Genomic DNA, 20,602 nt, shown 5'->3' on the forward strand with positions numbered 1-20,602 from the left:
TGAGCTGAAGTCGGACGCTTAACAGACTGAGCCACCCAGGCACCCGCTAATTAACTAGAGTTTTCTAACACTATATTACATCTTGTTATGTACACATAACTGGTCAGGTCCACTGGCCAAGGATTAAAGGTGCCAGGTCGTCTATGGACACCATCGCTATCCCATTCACTCTGCCAACATGCACAGGGCTGGGGGCAGCTGCTAAGTCAAGAACGTATATCAAGGTACATTTAGGAACTCGTGCTCTCTCTTGCCCCTGTAGGACTGTACTGCATGTAAATACCAACTTGACAGCACCTGCATTATAGCAGAAGGGTACAGAGGGGTTTATTTTACATTTATCAAAGGGTAAAGAAACAGGGAGAGGGATTACCCCCACTTGCTTGCTGGAGTCCCCAGAATTTAGGCTTCTGCCACGCTCTCTGAGACATTTGTGCTTCTGTCCAAGAAAAGAAGAAAACAGTAACCATCTGCTTACCTCATAACCTCCCAGGCACTAGTGAGATGCTTTCTTCCTTGTCAAACACTTAGGAGCTTCTATGATAAAACACTGTCCTGGGTAAATAATGAATGGAACAGACCCATTAGCTCAAAGTTCGACTGTATCTTCTGTTTCCTGAACATGAAGGAAGACAGGAGCAGCCAAGGCAATGAGCCATTCAGCCCTCAAGAGCCAAAGCTTGCTCTCTATTTCTGAGCTGATAAACCATGTGAAGAGTACCCAGCAGCCAAGATGCCACATGTAGGTTTCTGTGTGTTTTCTTTTCCATAGTATCCAGCTCCCTTTGCACACTGCAGGTGGCACCTATGCAAGGAGACATGGTTCGTGTGTGTGAGGGTGCTGATGGAGCCATCAGCTCGGCCATCTACAGGGACATCAGGGGGTAGGACAGGACGGTGGTTCAACGGCACAAGCACCTGAACAGAAATGCACCGTGTTCAAATCCTGAATCTGCCAGTTAGCATCTCTGTGGCTTCCCGCCAGTTACTTTATCCCTCTGAGCCTCAGTTTCCACATCTGTAAAATGTGATGATGTTAACAAACTCATGAAGTTTGTGGAGAATTGAATGATCAATTAGCACTGAGTCTGGAGGATACTAAGTGTTCAGTAAATATTACCCTTTCTTTGGAGGGTAGAGGATCTACAAGAAACAAACAGCTGATGCCAATCATCTACTCGTTCAATAAATATTATTGAATATCTACAAGTTCAGTCAACTATTTATTGAATGCCTACACGTTCCAAGTTCTAAATCTAGCTGCCAAGGATACAGCAGTGAGAGAAGCAGACAAGACATCCTGACCTCACAGAGCTTACAGTCCAATGGATAATGGTGGCCAACACATAAGAGTAACTATGTGCCAGGTAGCATTCTAAGTGCTTTACCCGTATGAACTACTTAATACTTACAACCAGCCTATGAAGTGCATTAACATCAGTATCCCCGTATGACAGAAGAAGCAACAGAGGCACAAATCAGTGAATTTCCCAAGGTCATAAGGCCACTGAGCATCAAAGCCAGGGTTTGAAGCCAGTTAGACTGACTCCATAGTCCATTCTCTTAAACATTACTTGCAACCGCTAGACAGTGAGCTCTTTGTAGGTACAAAACACATCTCATTCAGTTTTGTATCCCCAGCGAAGCATCTGGCTTGTGAGAATGCTCAGCAAGTACTCACTGCAGGGATGCAGGACGGCTTCTCTTTGAGGCACTTGAGTCACTCTTTGCCAGTCTCATGACATCTCCCTATAAACCCTGAATATATAATGAAAATATACTATTCTTCCTCTGCAAAGAGAAGGTTATCGATCTTCTGTCCATAGGCTATTAAATGTAAGGCTGTTTTTCCAGAAATGGTGATGAATTTTCCTTGAACCACCTACATGCATTTGAGAGGGGTCTGGCAGGCACTGAGCTGTATTTTAAAAGTTCAGAAAATGTGGTGCCAAAGGGACAGAATACATAACACTTCACCTTTATTTTGGAAACCAATACCCCAACCGTACTCAAAACATCTCACTAAGGCCTAAGATCTCCCACTCAAACACCTCTAACTCTTCACTATTCTCAGGACTATTTATGGACATACTGGTTGAAATATGAGTGGGCCACAACTGAAGGAGATGACAGAAACAACTACTACTACATTGCGGGGGATGGAGGCAGAAGAAAGAGGAGGTCCCCCAGGAACTAAGATTGACGGTTCAAGAGAGCTCACGAATGTGCACTGAATATGGCCAGTACTTGATTAGTAGTAGTTCTAATAATCATTACCATATTATATTGTGTTTTGTACATTACATTAAATATGCTTCTATTTTATACCAACCATATCACTAATCTAGTACATTATTATTGTGACAAGTGCCATTTATTTAGAAAGTCTGCTGGTTTCCTTTTTTTGTTTTTTTCATATTATCTCACTTGATCCCTTCAACAACCATCAATAGTAGTAATATAATCTCTCTTAAGGAGCAAACAAAGTTCCTTCAACAAAGACACCCAAAATGCAGTGGTTCAAACATGATAGTTTTCCCCCTATTGTGTGACAATCTAGAAGAAGTATTACGTACTCTCTAAGCTGCTGTAACAGGATAGAAAAAAACATGATTTAAACAAGATCACAATTTCTCTTCCAGATAACAATCCAGGATTGGGAAGGCAGCCTGCCATCACCAACACATGGCTTCCATTTGGGGATCAAAGTGGCTCCTTGACTCCCCCTGTCACATTCCATCCAGCAGCAGGTGGAAGGAGCAGTGGGAGGACAAGCCCATTTATTTTAATGATACAATCCAGAAGCACACATCACTTGCATCTCACTGGCCAGAACTTGGTCATAAGGTTGTGGTAAGAAGTCAACTGAAAAACCAGATGCCTTGAGTAAGGCATTTGATAAATGTCTACTTCTTTCCTTCTCCTTTTGATGTCAATATCTTGAAAGGGAATCCTAGTTAATCATTTGATTGTTATTTAGCAAAACAAGTCATTCCCTTCCCTTTCCCACTGAGGTCAGAGTAAACTTCCCTGCTCCACTGATGTTAGGCTTGGCACATAAAATGCTCTGTCCACCAAAATGTTAGTAAATATGATGCAAGCACAAACTTTAAATGTGTGGTTCATCGATGGGTGAGTGGATAAAGATTATGTGGTATATATATATATATATATATATATATATACACACAATGGAGTATTACTTGGCAATCAAAAAGAATGAAATTTTGCCATTTGGAACTACGTGGATGGAACTAGAGGGTATCATGCTAAGTGAAATTAGTCAGAGAAAGACAAATGTCATATGACTTCACTCATATGAGGACTTTAAGACACAGAACAGATGAACATAAGGGAAGGGAAGCAAAAATAATTTAAAAACAGGGAGGGGGACAAAACAGAAGAGACTCTTAAATATAGAGAACAAACAGAGGGTTGCTGGAAGGGTTGTGGGAGGGGGCATGGGCTAAATGGGCAAGGGGCATTAAGGAGGGCACTTGTTGGGACCAGCACCGGGTGTTGTACATAGGGGATGAATCACTGGAATCTACTCCTGAAATCACTATTGTACTATATGCTAACTGTCTTGGATGTAAATTTTAAAAATAATTAATTTAAAAAGAAAAAGAAAGAAAAATAATAATAAATGTGTGGTTCAACTTATAGTGCTCCACTGATATGCTGTAGGAAGAGTTTGTCCCTACCATAATCCTGAACTGAAAGCAGACTCCTCTGGAAAAGACCCAAGCCCGGAACAGCCTGGAGCCAACCCCAGTCATATGCAACCTAAAACAAGGCCCCTTGCTGAACTCACCCTAGATCAGCTGAATGACAATTCAACAGCAGACCTGCAAATGTGAGATTAAGTGCTTGTTATTGGAAGTCATGAGTTTTGGGGTAGTTTATTACACAGCATTACTGTAGCAATAACTGGCCAACACAGAAACTGTTATCAGAAGTGGAGTACTGTCACAATGAGAACCTAAAATATGTGACTGTGGTTTGGTGATTAGGCAGATGATGAGGAAAGTGTTACGGAAAGCTGGAAACATGCCATCCGCGTTATTTAGTGATGAAGCTCTTGGCAAAACTCATCTGTGATAGCATGGAGGACAGAAATCTGCCTAATGAACTTGAAGCATTGGACAAGAAAGTGTCAAGGCAGAATGTTGATAGTGTAATTTGGTTGTTACTAGCTAGATGAGGTATTGCAAGACAATGTTGAGTTTATAAAGGAAACTGACCAGCGTGCAAGCAATACTGAGAGAAAATATAGAAAGCCCAGAAATTTCAGGACTTGCAGGTTTGAAAAGTGAAACGGTCTTTATCTTGCCATCCTATCAGCCTCAGGACAAATCAAGTGTATGATTGTCATGTCCTTTGTTACAACTTCTGAAAGGACAAAAGTGGTGCCTATCAGTACTTTTCAACTGGACAAAGAGTTCCAAGAAATATAAAAGGCATGATCCCACAGAGGCCTGATAAACCCAAGGCAGCCAAAACGAAGTCTCAAGAGATCTGTCTCCAAACGAACCACAGGTGTAACAAACATGGAGTTGACTGAAATCACATGGAGGAAACTCAAAATTTTTGAGATACCTGTACTGGTAAAATGACATCGACCTGAGACTACAACTGTCTGAGTTGTAAAAAGAACTCTAGCTCCCAAATTTCTATAAGCAGAGAGCAGGCTGAAAAAGTTGCTGATCCAGAAAGAACGGCTTATTCTTTAAAGTTCTCTTCAGAGGTGGCCATGCATGGTGTCTGAAAATACTGGAGCCAAAGACATGAAGAACAGTGGCCCGGTGAGCCATGAGCCACCCGAGCAGAACGAGGGTCTAGTCCAAGGCTCAGTGAAGCATGTCCCACACACCAAACCTTACCTCCCCTGATGTAATAGATAAAGTTTTATTGAAACACAACCTCACCCATAAATTTATATATTGTCTACTGATGCTTTTGCCATAACACAAAGTTGAGATGTTACAACTGATAAAGTACAGCTTGCAAAGCCTAAAATGTTTACTATGTGGCCCTGTACCATTGCCAATCCCTGGCCTACTAAAAGAACACTCTATACCTACATGATGAGAGGAAATCTGGCTACACTGGCACAACAGGACTTCAGAATGACTGCGGTCAGTGACTTCAGTCTGCCTACTATTCTTCCATTTTGCAATTAGCCATATTTATTTCAGGTATTCTGTCCCTTTTAATATTGAATATTGGGTGGTTGGAAAGCAAATAACTTATCTCTTTATTTCAGAAGTATCAGTCAATAGAAGCCATATGAAGATTTGGTATAATTTCAAGATCTTAGACATTAAGCTAGATATTAACTAGATGATATTTAAGGGTATTGGGATGGGAGTAAGGATATTTTGCATGCACAAAACAATGAATAAAAAGCCAGATTGTGATGATGGCTTGTATTATTATTCACCCCCCTTCCCTTCCCATTGTGGGTAGTATATCCTTCCTCATTGCATGGGCATGACCATGTGACTTGCTCTGACCACTGGAATATCAACAGGTATGGCAAGAATAGGGCGTTTCCCTACTATGTGCTCACATAGTTCATCATAGATCTTGTATTCCAGTGATCTGCCATGAGAAAGCATCCTCTTCTCTGGTCCTCAAAATAAATACACATGGAACAGATGTAAACCCAAGGCACAGGCTTAAGCCAAATCCAGCCAACCTGAAGTCTGAAGCAGAGCACCCAGGTGAGGCCAGGCTAGATCAGCTAACTTCAGTCAATCTGTGGACCAACAAGTAACAGCATGAATACTTATTTTGACCTACTGAATTTTGAGGTGGTTTATTACACAGCATTATTGTAGCAATCACCGATACACAGGATTCCCATAAAACAATAAGGTGGCTGGAACCTAATACATTGAACTTTCGTTCTGAAATCAAATGACCTCAGTTCAAGTTCCAGATCTGCCACTTATCTGTTATTTAATTGGAGGAGGTCACTATACCTTCCTGAATCTCAGTTTTGGGGTTTTTTTTTTAATTACAAAATGAGAGTATTCACAACATAAATCAGAAGAAGGTCATTACAAGATTCAATAAGATGATATACTTAAATATGTTTTATAAATACATTAAGTACACAAATACAAGATATTTTCATTATTAACTTCAGTTCACATAAAGCAGCCCTGGTTATTTTTAATTGATGTTGGAGAAGTAGTTATGCCTCTTCTGTCCTCTGACCCTGAAAGGTGGCCATGCTACGGCTGGAAAGCTAAGTATCTGTGAGCTGTTAGCGTCGCTGTGGTGTTTTAATAATTCTTTCTTGATTTTGTTTATCTGGTTGCTTAATGTTTTTTTTCTCTAATGAACATGTATAATTTCATGATAAAAATCCAAAACAATATAAAGGCTCTTCCTTTTAAAATTGATTATGCTACCCAAGCCTGACGCTTCTGAGAACTTTCTGCTTCCCCGTGTTCCTCCCACATGAGGAACATACAGTGCCAATGTTAGTAGTAACCTCAGTACTAGAGTGAAAAGAATATTATCTGAGCCTGCATTCCTCTCTCGTTGCAGAATAAGAAGAAAAATCAGAATGTTTTCCTTCCCATACCACCCACAAATCACTGAAAAGCCCAACCAGTTAGCTGGGTTCCCAGGAGACAAGGAACCACCATTAGAAATAAAAGCCCACATCATTCCACCGAAGTATTTTCCATGGACTCCAGCATGCCACACAACCAGAGTTGTGTCTAGGGCGTTGCAACATCATTATATTGTGCTTATGTCAAAAATTTTTTCCATGTTATACACATGAAACTAATAGAATATCATATGTTGATCATGCTTCAATTAAAAAAAAATGTTTTTCTTCCTCCAAAATACCAAAGGGAAGAGCAGGATTCCTAGAAATGGCTCTAAATTGTCTCACTGCACCCAAGAAAATGGAGCAGTGAGGACACAGACACTGTCCACCAGGAGAGGGGAAAAGGTCAAATCAATAACACTGACAATATCCATTTGTTCCACAAAGACAGCCAACACAGGTTTCTGGGGAAGATTATTTGAGAAATAAATCTACCCACACAGTTCCTCTCAATCCTCCAGCCAAAGTAGCAGAACCCACTAGAAATCAGATCACAGCTCTCAGCTTGCTTTCTAACAGAGCAGCCAAGCTGGGCAATAACATGACAAAATGGAATCATTGATTAGATTAGCATAGTGCTGAGAGCTGTGGGCGTGGGTTGCAGGACACAAGGGCTTTGGTAGAAAGGAGAGAGGCCCCTGGGGAGAAGTCAGATACTTATGAGCCGAGTCCTCCCTAAGGCAGAGCAACTATGGTGCCTACCACAGGGCTGACTTCTGAGGGCTGCTCTCCTGCTGTGGGCACCCACGGGCACAGACCGAGAAAGCAACAAGCAGCAGAGGAAGGAGAAGCAGAGGCAGTGGTGCTGCCAGCTAGTCCTCAGGTCCTCATGATGGCCTCTAGACTACAGATAGAAGACAGAACTTCGAGTCACTCATCCCCCTAGAAATATCTGTTACCCACCTACCACACACTTGCACCATGCTAGGTGCTGGGCATGCAAAGATAAATAAGAGACAGTTCTTGCTCTTAGAGTTTGGATGCCCACTGCACCTAACACGTAACAGGAGCCAAATAAGTATTCACTGTTACCTTCCCATTCAGCTTTATGGGGCCTCTTTTCTCTGCCCTCCGTGGTACGTTTTTAAATCCTTATTTAGTGAGTACTTATAGTGCTCTGAATTTTAGTTACTGGTGAGTATTTTATTCCCCCTATAATACAGCAGGATTGCTCAATATAGGATCTGTGTATTCTTGTCATTGCATCACTCAATAAATATTTATTGAACGAATGAGTATGTAATCATAACCAGTGTGTTGCCACCCGCTACCACCATCAGAACAGGAAGGGAGGTCTAGGGTCTGCAGCTGAGGGAGAAAGCATGCTGGGCTAGGAGTCAGGAGACCTGCCTGTCATCCACTGGCTGAGTGACTGTGGACAGCTCCAGGGTGCCTCATGCTCAGTTGTAAGACGATGGAGTGGGCAGATGATCGCTAAGGTGCCTTCCCACCCTTAAGAGTCAACATTTTAGTTGTAGATTACAAATGACATTCACTGAGCCCTTGGCGTGTTTCAGGCACTGTGTTAAGAATTTTGCCTGCATTATCTTAGGTGATTCTCAGAATAACTTTTTGAGGTACCATGACTTTCTCTATTTTCTATAAGAAAGGAGACCTAGAGAGGCTAAGGGCATTTTCTACCACACAGTGATGATGGACTGGGGATTGGAACCCAAATTTAACTGACTTGGAAACCCATACTGTCAACCACTGAGCCAGTCTGATTCCTCTTCCTTAGCCACATGTCAGGCTGTTGGCTACCCTGTGGGCCATCACTTCTGAATAGCCTCACTTCCCATCACAGACAATTTTTTTAAAAACTGTTAGAAAGCCTTTGTCAGAGAGGCCCAGCAGGCAATCTTTGCATACCTCCCACGGGTGGGTGGTGAGTTTCCTTATGTTTCTCGAGGCTCTGGAGCACCAGTCAAATTGCAAGCATTCCAACAACACAAGGGAAACTCAACACAAGGGCAATGAGTGACAGGGGGTGCCAGCTGTGGCCCAGGCATAAGGCAGCTTGAACCTCATTGAGGAACCATCTGAGAAGGCAAGAAAAAGAAAAGAAAGGTATTATTTTGTTCAAGGAGCTTTGGGGAACTATAAAGACTTTGACTATCTGACATTCTTGTCATTCTCCCCCAATTTAAAGATAGAGAGGAAAGAAGTTTACTCGCCAACAGACAACTGGCAGAATTTGCTGGGAGCCCAACAGTGAGGGCTGCCATGCCCTAGTCAGTTTCAGGAGAACATGGTACCTCACACATGGGCCTCAAAATACCCAGAGGTGGCAGAGATCAATGGCACTGATCAAAGAATTTGGGGCAGAATAGAAAAAAAAAAAAAGATTTCTCCAAAGAAACATACTTTTATAAGGAGACAGAAAAGTCAAGTAAAGCTCTAAACCTCTTACAGTTGTATCTGTATTTTAAATTTTTTTTTAACGTTTATTTATTTTTGAGACAGAGAGAGACAGAGCATGAACGGGGGAGGATCACAGACAGAGGGAGACACAGAATCTGAAACAGGCTCCAGGCTCTGAGCGGTCAGCACAGAACCCGACGCGGGGCTCGAACCCACAGACTGTGAGATCATGACCTGAGCCGAAGTCCAGCCACCCAGGCGCCCCTGTATTTTAAAAAAAAAACGATAAGTAACAACAGTGAATGCAAGAACTGAACAATAAATGCATGGTCCCAAAGTGATAAACACATGCTACTCGAAGGAGAAAGGAGAGGAAAACAGGGCTCCTGTTTTAGAAAGCAAAGATACTGAGGAATTTAGCAGGAGGAAAGAGTCTGATTAATTAACTCCATGCAAGTCAAAGGGCCTCCCTTCTAAACCAAATGACCTTAAACCCAAAGCAGGGAAAGAATATAAGTATGGGATTTGGAAGAAGATGGTTGCATTTTAATTGTCTCAAAGAGAAACGTGCAAAGGCAAAATCCAGGAGTTCTTTGGTGTGTGTGTGTGTGTGTGTGTGTGTGTGAGAGAGAGAGAGAGAAACAGAGTGTTTCTCTTGGTGACAGAAAAATAGAAACCAGTGGCACTAGGTGGCTGCTATTCCCACAGTGAGAGGAAGTCCCATTACATCTCATAACAAACGAGCACAGTGAGACTTCCTATTAGTATTGGGCAAATGATCTTCCAGATATGCCTAAATCCAAACCACACAAAAGGAGCCAGGGCATAGAAAGGCAGTTTGCTCTGAGGCAAAATGACATTTTTCATGCTTAAATTACCAATTCCCTCCTCCACCATCTTCCTTTAAAATGCTGAATTGTTAGAGCAGTGGGCACTCTGGAAAAATAGGCAGGTAGAGATTTAGATTCGTTACCAGACAGCAAAGCCCAGCTGCATTCCCTTGATTTGTTGGAGCCTGCACATCCACCCTACTTGGCCCCCCACCCTCTCCTGCTCCCTCTCCCCCTTGGAGTTGGGCTCCCAGCAAACTCCGCCACCTTCCTCTGGAACTGAATGGAAACATCCCCTGTTGATACAGCCTCATGCCCTCCTTAAATGTGGTCAACAAGTCAGTTTTCAGACTTGCCTGGAAAAGCTGAGTGTTCAGCTCTACCTCAACACCTAGGACACATCCAGGAATGGAGGTAGATAGCCAGACATGTCGTGAGGCCATTTTGAATTATTTCCTTGGCTGCTTCTAAAAACAACTGCTTCCTATCTCCCCTTCTCCGAAGATCATAATCCCTCACACCTCCAAAATTTAAATGGAATCTAGTAGAAATATTAAAATTTACAATTCTACACAAAGTGTGTGAGGGAGGAGACAGGGTCTCCGGCCGGCACTGTATCTTTTCTTCAGGGCTTACAATACGCTTTGGTGTTTCAAAAAAAACTGTGAAGAAATTTAATAGATGAAGAGAAATGGAGGTGGGAGGAGCGGGGAGGGGGGAAGAAGAAAGGAGAGAGGGAGGGTGAAAGGGAGGAGGGAAAGACAGAGGAAGAGGAGACAGGAAGGCAGGTACCCTAAGGGGTTGATACAATTTCCTGGCCTGCTGCTCCACTCCTTCCCTTTGAGCACAGTAACACTGCCACCTAGAGGCTAAAAAGTGCCTTTCTGAACTCGTGCACCAGCGCGCGCAAGATGTATTTATCAGTGGAAATAAGTCTGTTAAGGATCTTTGAAAAGGGGGAGGTAGGTGATGGGGGACTAGGGGTGCTATCAAGACTATAATATTTCAAAGTGGCTAAAATTTATTACGCACCTACTACGTGCCAGGGACTGAGCAAAGGGCTGAGAATACAAATACAGGTAACACACTCCTCTGCTCAAAGAACTCAGTCTAAGGAGGAAACAGACACATACAGAAATCATGCAGGCTGTGATAATAACCATAACATACAGAAACATTGTGCCCAAGGTATCAGTGACATTAATTCTGACTAGATCTGGAAAGAATTCAGGGAAGAGATGCGGGTGAGTGCCGTCACAGGAAATCTGGACAGGTGAGTGGAGCTCCAGGTGCAGGTAATCACCCAACTAGGCACAAATTTCTAGGCACCAGGAATACTCAGCATGACTGGATGACAAGGAATGTGGATATTACCTGCAGCTGTGCAGAGACGATAACGGCCAGAAAAATGAGTTGAGCCAAACTGTAGGTGACATTGATTGTTAGGCTGAAGAGCGTGTACTTTTGAAGTGGCACAGGGACAGGGCTCTGTGCTTTGTTCACTCTGGTATTCCCAGAGCCTGGAAGAGTGCTTGACGCTTAGCAGTTGCTCAATTAGCATCTGAGGAATGAATAACTAAAACCGGAAGTTAATGCAGAATTTGGAGAAAGAGATCAACTGGATAAAACCTATGTCTCTGGAAAATATAACTTGAGATAATCTGTAGGAATGGAAGAAGAGTAGAGAGACTCCACTAGACAGGTACTGCCAAAGTCAGGTAATGTTGGTCCAACCTAAGGCACAGCAGTAGGAATGGAAAGGCTGGAATGGTCAGGAGCAATTTTGTTGAAGTCAAATCTAGAGGTCTTCACCACCAACACCTGCTCTACGTGTTGAGCTTGAGTCATGGCACTGGCCAAGACAGAGAAGGCAAAAGGAGGGACAGTGTTGGAGAGGAGATAGGGAGGTTAGCTGAACATTTCAGAGAGATGAACATTTCCGTTTCTGGGAGTATAAACCAGTGGAGATGGCCAGGAGGCAGTTACAGACACAAGTGTGGAGCTCTGGGAGGGCTCCTGGCACACACGTACCAGCACTCACACAGACATGCACATTCTCAACTGAGCTGAAGGTTACTGACATTTCTTTTTTCATCCTGGTGTTAAATATAAGGTAAGCCTGTAACAACACTGAGACTCAACTACAGTCTCTGCTTTGGTAGAGCCAGAAGCTGGAAGGAGCATTCTCAGCTTCCACATCTGGAAAATGGGAATTGTTGTAACCCACATAAAGTGCTTAGCCCACTGTCTGGCATAAGATAAATACACAATAAGTGTTTAGGATCAGTTTACAATCTAATCTCTCATTATGATGTGATAGGAAGACTACAAGATTAAAGTTCAAAGTCTAGCTCATCCACTAATGATCTGTATGGTGTTGGACCGGAAACCTGGCATCTCCAAGTCTCAAGTTGCTCAACTGGTAAACTGGCAAGTATTATTTGGCACATCTGCCTCACAAGATAAAACGAGATAATGCACATAAACAGTCTATAAACTTAAAGTCAATTTATGAATATTATGTAGGGCTTATCAAATGGAAGACTGAAGTAGAAAAATCTGAATTCCTTCAAGATACTGTGCTTCTAGATAAGCATGTATCTTTTTAACACCCTTCAGCCCCAAACAGAGATTCTTCTCTGCCCCCATTTAGCAGGAAATTCCTCATTTGCCACCTTTCTATGTTCCAGACATGCTTTCATCATAGCACATTTCCTTTATCCCATCTTCAATTGAGATTTAAAAGGAAATCTTTGAAACTCCCCAGCTGGTAGAACCACTAGGGAATCAAAGCATATTTGTTCTCTCTTCCACATAGTCCCCACATGGTTGACCAATCAAACTCATGCTGTTAATCTGAATCGATAGGAAATGGCCTATTATTTAAAGGAGACAAAGATGACCATAGCAGAGAAATAGAAACAAGTAAGATTATTCAGCTTCTGACCCACAAAGCATTTTCTGTTTGTTCTCTGTGCTGTTGATTCCCTCTAGAACATACCTGTAACGAAAGGCCAAGAACCTGGACAGCTGCTGGTTTTAGTCTTGTGGACATCGACCCACCTCTGCACCTGTAGTTAGGCAACAGGAAAATCACAGAATCATTGGGCTGGAACTGAGGGAAATAGAATATGATGTGACTTTCTTCAGCCCAATTTATAGCACAATACAGGAAGTCTTTTTACAGTCAGTGGCCAGCAAGCATTTAGTTTCAACTTAATCCCATTTGGGACCAGGCATTCATCACTCTGTAAGGAGCTCATCCCACCAATAGGCAGACTGAATCAATCTTTAGAAGGCTGTCTCCATTATAAGTGGTAGCCTACCTCTCAGACGCCTCCATTCGTGACTCTCAGAGCTGCCCTCTGCTGTCACACAGAATGAACCTCCTTCTCCTCTCAGCCTTCTAAGTAGCCTGTATTCCTTCACAGTGTTCTCGTGTGATGTGTTTTGCTGTTTCAACTCATTGCTAAATAAAATCCTCTGCTACAAAAAATACTTGAGATCTCCTTGTTGTCCAGCTACCCCCAGGTGCTCATGGTGGATTAACCCTCTAAAGTACCCCAACTGCACTGGGTGACTACTAAGTAGCCCCCTCCACAGAAGGGCAGCATCTGTGTGTGGTGTTGCCTGAGCTAAGACCGGCCTGGAGGAGGCTGATGAAATACTTCATACTACCCAGCCCTTCGGAGGGGATAACCATGAGGACCACAATTTTTAGAGGAAGGTTGGAGGTATTTTCAACTTCTCTCAAACCAAAGGTAACAGCAATTCCCCTCCCTCCCCCAGTTCTGCTTGTGGCACCATCATGCTCTCAGTCAGCCTGGCCCTAGGGATGTGGACCCAGCTTCAAAGGCTCCTTCTCCATTTCCACATATCCGGTCAGCTGCCCACTTATGTTCATTCTCCACGTGCACACCATCTCCCGCATTCACTGCTCTTTATTCTTTATACCTCTGCTCAAGTCCTTCTTGTGTTCAGAAACACTGAATGATTTCCACGTTTCCAGATAGGGCTGTAAGTAGGGTTTAAGGAACAGCAAGCGGAGGTGAACCCCACAGGAACCAGCAACCACTGGAAGGCCATACTGTGGCTAGGCCTGAAGGGGTGAAGGCTAGGAACAGTGTGCCCCGGTCCCTTGGGATAGCCGCAGGTGAAGGAAGAGCCTGCGACAGCAGTGTGGCTCAAGGACTGGTGGACAGTAGCTCTGCCAGAACGCCAGCAGCTTGGGGGTGGGAGGAGGGGGAGGTGAGGAGAAAGGGAATAAATAACCCCACCTCTGCTTCCCCCTTCCTCTGCCAGCTGGCCATGTCTCCCATTGTTGAATTCCGACAGGAAAGCTGAGGGTAAGGAAGGCCATGTGATGGAACCACGGGAGTCTCCCTCCTGGAGCACAGAGCAGGGAGGAGAAAGGCAAAAAATAGATATAAGGGGCATCTGGAGAATAACCCACACACTCCCTCACTAGTATCCTATCTGCAGTCAAATGCATGAGCTCATGATTTCCTAATCACGTACACAATTTCCTGATCTTATGCCTTTGCTCACACCACATCCTCTCTTCCCAATGCTTTTCCCCTGCAGGAGAGACCTGCTCAGGGTCATTCAAGAGTCACTGAGGGTTGTGTGTTCACTCACGAGATCCCTGCTACAAGCCTGGTACACAGAGATATATCTGGTAAAATGAAGGATCGAGCAGGAGGGCAGTACTTGTAGTCAAACCCCCAAAGGTGGGGTTCATCAACTAGGAGAGATGCTCAAAGGAACCCCTATAGGTCGTCAATATAAAAAAAAATTTTTTTTAAAGGAGAAGCAGGCACTGGAAATGGAAATATGGACCTGTGTGTGATGACATCTGTCATTGGCAGCTGAAGGCAAAGCCCGTGTCTCCACAGCACCTCTCACTCCCCAGGTCAGGGGCTTATATGGTAGGACTGCTGGGGAAAGTGGGGCTTCAAATCCTGGGCCCTCTTGAGCCAAGCCCCCTGCCCCAGTTGCCAGGCTCCTGGGTCCTCTGAATTGATCAGTGGAACAGTGAAGCCGGTTAGGCACTTAACAATTCTTTTCAGAGTAAAGGTTTCCCTTCCTGCATAGTTCTCGCCTTTTGTCAAGGAAAAGAAAAGAAGAATCAACTCAGAGTGAATTCCTTGTAGCTGGATGTTTGTAGGCAGCAGATGCTGCCAGGAGCACACACAGCGTATTTGTCTGAAACCAGCTCCTGCTGCACAAAGGCGGGGGGGCCCCTGCCTCCACCTCATCAGGGCCACCCTGGGGGCTGCGGCTCAGAATCCAGCCTTCAGGGGGCCAAAGAAGCCACATTTCCTTCTAAGTAGGGTAAGTGGGGCAAGGTGGGGGGCATCCAGGCATTCTACATGGATCTGGAGAGCTGGCAAACACTCCTATCATACAGAACACTTTCAGAGAAAAATCAGGAAAGCTTAGGAGGAAGCTTTTCATTTATGTATTCAATGAACATTTGCACGTAGCCTGGCAGAGCAGGGAAGAGCATGGGCTCTGAAGCCAGACTGAATGGGTTCAAATTTCGTCTATGCCATTAACTAGCTGGGTGACCCTGGGCAATTTGGGCACTCTCTCTGTGCCCCTCTGCTGGGAGGCCTAACTCAATCCATGTTAAATAATGAGTACAGTACCTGGCATAAAGTAATAGCTCTCAAGAAAACTATCTCCATCTTCAGATGAGGTGATGTGGGTGAAAGTTGGTTATATAATTTGCCCAAGGTCATTCAGCCAGTAAGTGCTAGACCTAAAATTTGAAGAGTAGCAATGAACCAAAAGATAAATTCATAATTATTACAGCTGGTAAGAAACGCTATGAAGACAATGCAAAGCATCCAGTGATAGAATATAGTGGAGGACCCACTAGTGAAAGTGGTCAGGGTACTGCATGCTGAGACTTGAAATGAGAGAAGCAATCAGTTGTGCAAAAAGCAGAGGGAGGGAATCCTAGGCAGAGAGAACAGCATAAAGGAGATACTCAAGTGGGAAAGAGATCAGAAACTGAAAGAAGAAGCTGGAAGAAGTTCTGGCCTGGCTGGAATGGGGTGATTAAGGAAGAAAGGGATGTGGGATCTGTCTGGAATGGAGAACAGGATCCAGATCATGGCAAGAACTCATAGGTCATTACAGAGACCTCAGATCCAAATGCAGCTGGAAACTACTAGAGAGTGTTAAAAGGAAGGGCAACCTGATCTGAATGTTTCCCTGGCATGAGCCAAGAATGAAAGCATGGGGGATTCTTAGAAGCCAACTGTGATAATGTTTAGTGATTTGGACCAGGGACACACCAAGCTTATTATGGATGAGGGAAGTACCCTGTGACCAGTATAGAATAAAGGTATCACTCACATCCTCAGCCTGGACTTGATAAAAATAAAACTTTTTTTTATGTTTTTCATCATCACTGTCATCATTACTAGTAAATCATGGGTGGATTTTGGAGAGAAGATGGTGATAGAGTAGGAGGACCCTAGGCTTGTCACATCCCAGGAACACAGCACTCAAATCACGGGCAAAGATCAAAGTGGTCCTGGGCTAGTGATGACCCCACTCAGGCTCCTAGGCATGGATTCTCCCTTCTGGGATCACAGCGAACTGCACCGTGCCCCAGCCACAAAGCATACGCAAACACCTAAAGAAACCCCGAACATAAAAAGCCCAGAAAGAGAACATATATCAACAGCCTCAAGCACAGACATAAGGATGAAGACTTAGAGCAATCATGGGAGTTGCATGTTAGATTCAATTGTCCTTTTGCCTGTATTGCCAATGAGGAACCATAAGTACCCACTGCCAATTCTCTGTGTCTGAATGCTTGATACATTCCTGCAAAATATTAGGACTCACCCATTCATCCATAAACCAAAACCGATTGAATACACAATGCTGTATCCCCTGTACCGAGTGTTGGGAAAATACTAAGACAAATTCAACACCATCTTTGCCCTCAAAGATCCTAAGTTTCCTTACTTCACAGACAAGGGACAACTTCAGAGCAATGTGACTGAAGCTAGAATAAAGGGAGAACAAGTTGCCGCAGAAGTACTTAAGATAGCCATTTAACCCAGGGGCAGGGGCAGAATCTCCGAAGGAGGGCAGGGAAGACAAAAGAGGGGTGGGGCAGTATGAAGGGGACTGGAGAATGCCTCAGGGTTACACAGGGACTGGAGACACTTCCTGCGATTTAAGCCCAACATCAAGGAAGTAGTAAAGGGACATGAGGCAGGGTCCCCATCAGGAAGAGCCTTTATTAGGTTATGCTAAGAAATTAGGGCTTTTTCCAAATTCTATGAGAAGCCATTACACATTTTAAGGGAATGTACAATGGTCGTATTTCACTTCAGAAGAGCATTCTGTGTGCAGTGTGAAGAGCAATGCAGAGGGGGAAGGACTGGAGGCAGGAAAGCCAGGGACAGGTCTCTTATAATTCAGTAATTATGAGGGTGTGAGCTAAGGCCGGAGCAAAGAAGGTGGACAGAAGGGCCAATCATACCTACAAGGTACATTCAACAGGAGATTGTGACTAACTGGATTTGGTTAAAAGACAGAGAAGCACCAAAATTTCCTCCCTTGTGTGAGAAATGAGGCCATACATGAGAGAGGGAGTCCCTGCATGCCAGCCTAGGGTGTCTGGGCTTGAGACGGTAAGCAGTAGGGAGACACTAAATGTTTTTGAGGAGAGGAGTGAGAGTTCATGGCTGTTACTTAATATGACTAATATGCCAATAACATGTAATACAGGTTGGAGGAGAGACACCAGAGGGGAGAAAATAACTGAGAGCTCTCTTCTGACATCTACTAAGTGGGTGGAATTAAGAGGCATGAACTAAGGGGCACGCCCATGGACAGGAAACAGTGTGGGGTGGAGGCCAGTGCAGGCATGTTTCTTGGCGGGAATACAATCAAGAACAATGACTTGCCTTGACAAGGAACAGAGCTCTTCAAGCTCTGAGGTGGGACAAAGCCTAGGGAGGTAGTTTCCACACGGAGAAGAGCAGAGCTGTTGAACTCCTATCTGCCCCCAAGCTTGTCAGTGGCATCGACAGCCATGAAGAACCAACCAGCTAAGAGTGAAGGGTATATATTAAAAATTATGTTGAAAGCAGGAGCACCTGGGTGGCTCAGTCAGGTAAGCACCCGACTCTTGATTTCGGCTCAGGTCATGATCTCAGGGTTTGTGGGATCGAGCCCCACATTGGACTCCATGCTGACAGCATGGAGCCTGGTTGGGATTCTCTCTCTCTGTCTCTCTCTCTCTCTCTCTCAAAAGATAAATAAACTTTTAAAAAATTATGTTGAAAGCAAATATTGAAGACCTATAAAAAAGTTCAGAACTTACTGTTAAGTAAAAAAAGCAAGCTACAAAATGACACAGGTGTCATAATCCTGTCTGTTAGAAGCATGTGTGTGAACTGCACAGCTCCACACAGAATGTTAACAGTGGTCATCTCTCAGAAGGAGAGTTCTAGGTGATTTTTATTTTCTTCTAGATGCACTTTGTATTTTCTACAATGAACAAGCATGACTTTTATAATCAGAAACCCAGCAGAGTTTAAAATATATCTGTTAAGCTTATACAGCATGGCTGTCTCACAGAATTGAAGAGAGGGACCTGTTTGTTAACTTCTTTTTCCAGTACATTTATGGTTCTTGAGTCACGGAGTAAATCAAATGCTCCTGATAGGAAAAGCCATGGGTTCCACTTATAACATTCATGGTCCCCCTCATCACCCTGCAGGACCCTCACTGCTCACCAGAGGGTCTTCAACCCCCTTCCCCAATTCACAGGGTATAGGCTCCAGGCCTCTCTCCCAGGAACTCCATGGAGGAGTAGCTAGATCCAGCCAGCTCTGAGCCCCTGATGCTCCCACCCCCATCCACATCCCCAGCCTTCACTCCCTATCTCCCTCCTTCCCTTCCCTCCTCCCCACTCTTTTCTTCCTCCCCAAACACAGACAGCAGTGTTCTTTTTCTCCCCAAGGCTCAACCCCAAAAGCTCCATTTCTGACGACCAACTTGCCTCTCTCATCCCCCAGCTCCCAAATTCTCTCTTTCTGAAATTATTAAATATGTTATTCGGTTCCAAATCCCTGTGGGAGCCAGGGCCAGAATAAAAGAACTCAAATTTCTTTGAAGAGAAAGGGAGGGTTGGGGGGAAATGGACATGCAAATCAGATCCTGCCAGGTTATATATCCCCACTAAGGCCAGCTGTGTTCACAGAAGCTTCTTAAATATTCTGTATACAGTAGTCCCCCCCCCCCGCCAACTTATCCATGGGGAACACATTCCAGGATGCCCACTGGATGCTCCAAACACAGATGGTATTAAACCCTATATATACTATGTTTTTCCTTGTATGTACACACTTATAATAAAGTTTAATTTCTAAGTTAGGTATGGTAAGAGATTGACAACAATAACACTAAATAAGAACAATTAGAACAATACGCTATAATAAAAGTCATGTGAATGTGGTTTCTCTTTGTCTCTCTCTCAAAATCTCTGTACTGCACTCATCCTTCTGGTGATGATGTGAGATGATAAAATGCCTGCAGGATGAGATAAAGTCAGGTGAATGACCCAGACCTTGTGACCTAGGTAGGCTGCTATGGACCTTCTGACAATTCACAGAGGGAGGATCATCTGCTTCCATACCTCAGTTGAAGGTGAGTAACTGAAACCACGAAAGAGAAACAGCAGATAAGCAGGACTGCTGTACCTACAGCATCTTGGACCCCAGTCACAAGTGGTTGTTTGCAGAGGATTTACAAAGAAAGGAAGGCCCAGGCCTTTTCAGCAGGATGAACTCTACCTGGTGGTGATGGAGGATAGTGATGCAGAAATAAACAGGACAAAAAGAGGAAATCCATGGAAGTTTTATATATATATATATATATATATATATATACACACTATATATACTATATACATGTTATATAGTTACATATGTATTAATATATAATATATAGTTTTTTATATATATAAAATTCATTGGCAAGATAACTAACACACAGTGTATACAGTGTGCTCTTGCTACCCCTGAATTTTCTGAGTTCATGAAATTAGACCTGGGAAATTTAACCAAGGTGCCCAAGGTCACCCAGTTATTTATTTTTATTATTTTATGTATTATACTTTCTTTTAATTATTATTATTAGGTATTTATTATATTTATGAGTACCTCAGGCAGCAGGGATTCGGTCTAGGTGCCATCCTGGGTGCTGGGGAAAGAGAGCCCTGCCCTTAAGGGGCTTCTAGTCTAATTATGACAGAGCTGGGACTTGAACCCAGGATCCAGGCTGGTATTTTCTCCTCTAGGACATAACATTTCCTGAGTTAGATCTCCTTACCTATAAATAAGAAACCATTTTTAATTTTGCCAAAAATTATCAAACATTTCATAAAACCTTTTAATTACAAAAACAATTATTTATAACTCTAAATATACACCATGAAAAAAGTATCCCTAAATTCTGGTGGAGCATTTCCTAGAGACTCTAAAAACAAAGAAACTACTCTTTTGTTACATCAGAGAAATCTTAAAATACTTGTACTTATAGCTTAGATTTATAATAATAATGTTATTATTTCATGAAACACTCAAAAGTGTTTCCACCGATGGCATCCCATTTCTTCTTACAATACTGCTAAGACTTTTAACAGAAGACTCTATGAGGAAAAAAATGAGATACAGAATTTGAAATCATACGATTAATGAAAATATTAGCCTACATACCAGTTGCCTGATTTCCTGCCTATATA

General features: G+C 43.3%; 1 protein-coding gene across 1 annotated transcript in view; it reads right to left on the reverse strand.

Annotated features, from left to right (window-relative positions):
* Positions 1 to 20,602, reverse strand: part of LOC102959460 — a 495,184-nt gene that overhangs the window by 464,551 nt on the left and 10,031 nt on the right. The window contains exon 2 of the mRNA XM_042976372.1: positions 12,824 to 12,893. The gene's annotated coding sequence lies outside the window, so the exon portion shown is untranslated. The remainder of the gene's footprint in view (positions 1 to 12,823; positions 12,894 to 20,602) is intronic.

Source organism: Panthera tigris, chromosome F3 (genome assembly GCF_018350195.1).
Source record: "Panthera tigris isolate Pti1 chromosome F3, P.tigris_Pti1_mat1.1, whole genome shotgun sequence".
NCBI classification, from domain to species: domain Eukaryota; kingdom Metazoa; phylum Chordata; class Mammalia; order Carnivora; family Felidae; genus Panthera; species Panthera tigris.